The sequence below is a fragment of the Protopterus annectens genome, chromosome 14.part0 (genome assembly GCF_019279795.1).
Source record: "Protopterus annectens isolate FY-2018-M chromosome 14.part0, PAN1.0, whole genome shotgun sequence".
NCBI lineage: Eukaryota > Metazoa > Chordata > Ceratodontiformes > Protopteridae > Protopterus > Protopterus annectens.
Genome location: NC_056748.1, coordinates 387,995,706 through 388,000,705, shown reverse-complemented (window position 1 = coordinate 388,000,705; position 5,000 = coordinate 387,995,706). Strand labels below are relative to the sequence as shown.

General features: G+C 34.7%; 1 protein-coding gene across 32 annotated transcripts in view; it reads right to left on the bottom strand.

Moving 5' to 3' along the window:
• SORBS1 (sorbin and SH3 domain containing 1) overlaps positions 1-5,000 on the bottom strand; it is a 4,096,285-nt gene that overhangs the window by 188,840 nt on the left and 3,902,445 nt on the right. The gene's annotated exons all lie outside the window — the stretch shown is intronic.

Here is a 5,000-nt window from a genome sequence, read left to right as displayed (position 1 = left end):
ATACCAACTCCGAGATTGCAGTACTGTGAAGAGAATGGTAATGATTCTGTTCCACTTACCATTCTCTTCACTGTAGCACAATCTTAGAGATTGTATATTTAAGTTGCAGGTGGTGTGTGGGGGGGTGGGGGGTGGAGGAGGGCAAAACATTGTTATTTATTTATTTTTTTGCCGTTTTTACTTTTGAGATTCCAAAATCAAAACTCGAGCTTTTGGTCTTTCTAAATTAAAAAGTGGACCCATATAAATAAATATATATATATATATATATATATATATATATATATATATATATATGGGTCTACTATACATGGTCGACATTTCAGAATGTCGAAGACCATATGGCCAAGACCCATATGACTGACATTCGAAATGTCGATCATGTAATAAAAAAAAAAAAACACAACAATAACTTATCTTCACACTACTAGCGGGGGGCTATACCCCCCTGCACCATCCATGGGAGGCTCCACCTCCACACCCCCCCGTAACTTAAATATACCAACTCCGACATCGCACAGCAGTGGGGAAGATGGAAATCTTTCCATTCTGCACTGAACGGAGACGACGGTTCCCATGGTCAACATTTCGAATGTCAATCAAATGATCTCGGCCATATGGTCTTTGACATTCTGAAATGTCGACCATGTGAAGGGGACCCATACACACACGTATATATATATATATATATATATATATATATATATATATATATATATATATGGATCCCCTTCTGAAGCTCGAAATTCCATATAATCAAAACTAATTTTTGTGAGATGAAAATCCCAAAACCTTGAATACGCAAACAATGATTTCTTTCCACGGTAAGTAAACAATTGCCCAACATGCCCTTTTCTCCACTGTAGTGTGATCCTGGAGTTTGTATATATAGCTGGGGGGTGTGGGGGGCACAGCCTCCCCCCATCTAGGCTGGTTTTATTTACTACAGTGTGTGTTTTAAGTTTGGGCAATACTTACCCTGGGAAAAATTCACCATTTGGGTTTCTCGATTTTCATCTCATGAAAATGAGTTTCAATTATATGGGATTTTGAGGTTTAGAAGTAATTCCACATATATATATATATATATATATATATATATATATATATATATATATATATGTGTGTGTGTGTGTCTGTGCAAGCATATATGTATATATATTTATATCTACACATATATATTTTTCTCCATTTATTTTCCTCTCTCATTTGATTCCTTTAGTGTCCATCCCTCTTAGTCTCTCTTATTCATTGCATTTCCCTTTATCTTTCCATTTCTGCCTTTTTCACGCATACTATTTATTTTCCTTACCCAGCATGTAACTCTTCCACTCTTCAGCTACTCCTGCCTTGAAAAACTGTTATGGCTTATAACAACATTCTTTATGATCAGAGAAATAATTAGGTTAAAGAAAGACAATCTCCATCCTGTGGAGCATTTTCAGCCAAAGTGGATGAGAACAACACAAACCCTCCAACGCCAAGCACAACTCTGATCAATATGTCACCAATACAACATAACAGGAAAGTGAAGGACACATGAGTCCAAATGACTGAGTGAAATCTCTGTTGTCACTAAAAGATGAAGCAAGCAAACAGGAATGATATCAATACTAAAGTAAACAGGCAATCACCTTTATGCCAGAAAAAAATAGGAAAAAGAACAACACTCTACAAGTAAAATCATTTAAAACTTTGCTTCTGGTTTACCAAATCTGCACCACATGAAAGTAAATAATGACCCATATAATGCCAGCCAGAGCAAAAAGTGAACGCCAGCAAGCCAGTCCAACAAGTGCTACCAGATGCGATAAAACAAGTGCCACGACAGAGCCTATAGTGCTATTCACTGTCATTTTAAGGCAGGAATTGCTCATATTAACATTGGAAGTAATCTGCTATGTGACCGATACCCGAATGATGAAAAAGACGGTACCAACTTTTTCAAACAAGGTCAGGAAGTGATAAGGTAAACAGAATTTGAGTCACTCTTCCTATCAGGTGAGACTGAATCAGGAAAGCTTACAATTTCTAGAGTGCTAATTAGATCAGCTTGTGCCAAGCAAGTCAAACACAGAGCACCAATGCAGAAGGGAAAATACCTTTAAGGTGCAATTTCCTAAGGGAAGGCATTTCATCATCCTCAAAGGAAACATCAACCAATGCAAAAACCAACAACTCACACCAACCTCCAAGCCCATTTCCCCTTCCCAACACAACTAAGAGGTCTAATACCAGAGAACTGTACACACACACACATATATATATATATATATATATATATATATATATATTTTACAGTTAAGCACTTTAAACAGGAGATAAAATGAAAGAGATTATTTACATGTACTGCGCATTTAAAGAACATGCTGCCAAAAGGACAGTTGAGTTAAATGCAACTGAACGCTTAGCACTTAAGAGAATTAAATTATGAAGAAATTAAAAAAACAAAACCAAAAAAAAACATTATAAATCAAACTTACAGGACAGTAACAAGACATATGTTATATTTAAAACAATTACCTGTATGATGACACTGGACATTGTCTTAACTCTCTAGTGAGTATATATTTATATAGCATACACCCCATTTTCTCACCACTTTTCCCTTCATTTCCATCCAATATTCCCTGTACTTACTGCTTAAAAGTGATTGAAATCTATGGAGAATGTTTAGTATGACAATGTTAAGGTATAAGAAAGTCATTTTACTAAGATACAGAGCTCTTCATAGTTTTTGTGTTATTGTTCAAGGTTATATCTGTTTTTTGTTGCTTCTTCTTTGTGTCAGATCAGCAGTTATTCTCAGGAGATCTTTTTTAAGGTGGGGGATGTCCAGTCCATGCCTTCCGTAGTTGGTAAAAGGTTATTCTTCTTTATGAAAGAAGTTTCTTTTAAATTGTTGAATATTGTCATACCATTTGCCAGATTAATTTTTATTGTAGCAGGGAAAATTGAGTGTTTTCACAAGAGGCCAGCATTTTTCCTCATTTCTAGGGTTTTAGCTGAATAATCATTATCAAACATTATGATCATGTTTTAATGGAGCTTCTTCCTAATCCATTTTAATAATTAAGTCTTCATCAATGAAATAGATTTTGGAGGAGTTGTTAAGTAAAAGACATGGGTTTACCTATAGCTCTATGGACTCTTTCGATGCCATAGGAAATTCCTTCCTGCAGGTTTAACAACTTTGGAATCCAAGAAGGTCATCATTTTTTTCTGGTAAACCAAATATTCTTACGTTGCATCTCCTTTCTACATTTTCAATTTTGTCTATTTTGTTTAATAACCGAGTGTTTTGTTTTAATAAATATTCTGAGTTTCTTCCCCTTTTAATCTTCTCCCCATATCATTTAGAGCACTGTCAATGTCAGATATTTAACTGTTTGAATATTTCTTTATAAAATATCAGTTTGTTTTAAGTAGTTCCATTTCATATTTTCTAGGTTCTCTGTTGTTGTTGTCAACAGCTGCAAATCCTTCTTTAGAGAATAGTCAGAGTGGGAGTGCTTAGAGTTCATAATTTTTCATCTAGCCAGTATGTCTCCAAAAGACTCTGACAGTAAAAATTTGATGAAACCTTACAAAGTTTGGAAGCAAATAAGCTTACACTATTATAAAATAGTGTGTGAAGTAATTTTCCTTAGAAGTAAATATTTTCCTGTTTATTATGAGTGCACTGCAGAGTTCTAAAAAGTTGTTGCTTTTACTTGACAATCTAGGTTCTGCTCCCAGTGATTTTATTACTGACTATTTAGCTCACAGCGACTAAATTTTTTTTTTTTTTTGGTACAAGCACCTAACAGATAATCCTTACATATAGTAATGTTACAATGCATCAGCCAAGAGTTGGGCTATCTGTTGCTTAACTCCAAGCATAAATGATACCACCTAAGAATTTACCAAAGAGATATCACTAATGTTAACTTCACTCTCCTATCCACAAATATGCTAACAGTCTCCAGAATGTTTAATCCTACTCTATGACCTCACAAACATTCAATGACCAGCACTTAAACTTGAACCCAGATCATTAGTGTTATACATGAATACTTTGTCTTTTCACAAGAGGTCCAAGTACCTGTTGCACGGTATCTGAAACTCTAACCTGTAGGAAAGTAAAATCCCTCCTCCAGATGTACAGTGTATATTACATAATTTGCTCAGAATTATATTTGAATTTTCTCATACAATCTGAATGCAGAATCAGTTTATCCTTAATGCATATCACTGGCTGAGAGATCCATATTGAACTACTTAATACTCTGATGCACTTGGCTTTATCATTAATGCCAAATGAAATCCAGTACGATACTGTAATCTTGCAGGAAGTGATTAGCCAAAGTGCATTTTATAACACCTGTTGCTCTTCAAATATGGGAGGTGTGACTATCTATTCAAAACTCTTCAGGCCTGCCATCTGAATTAAAATTAAAGAACAAGATTAGCCAAAGTGCATTTTATAACACCTGTTGCTCTTCAAATATGGGAGGTGTGACTATCTATTCAAAACTCTTCAGGCCTGCCATCTGAATTAAAATTAAAGAACAAAATATGTTGTCTGAATAAGAATATAGGAGCTAGCAGGTTAAAATGAATGTCATATTAAAAGTTGGAAAAATAATCCCTACAGAGTAGAAGGGGATGACTTTCTGCATTAGGATTTTGGGAGGCTTTTCCCCCAAATAAAATAAATTGTTTATGATTCCACTGCTCATGGTTCTTCAGAAGACCAAAAGAAGCACAATTAAGATGAAAGCAGTGACAATCAGTATGCTGAGCAGTGAAATGGTTTGATAAGGCAATAAAAACAATGTGGATAAGTATGAGGAATGCTTTGACTCAGGCAGAGAGGATGCTATCTGAAGAAACATGAAGATATATTTTATGTTTCCCATTATCTTTAAATTATCTAATGCACATATTTTAGTTTGTACCGACATAATTACATTTGATAAAATACTGTGCAAACAGAATTAGAGAAAAAAGATTGAAAT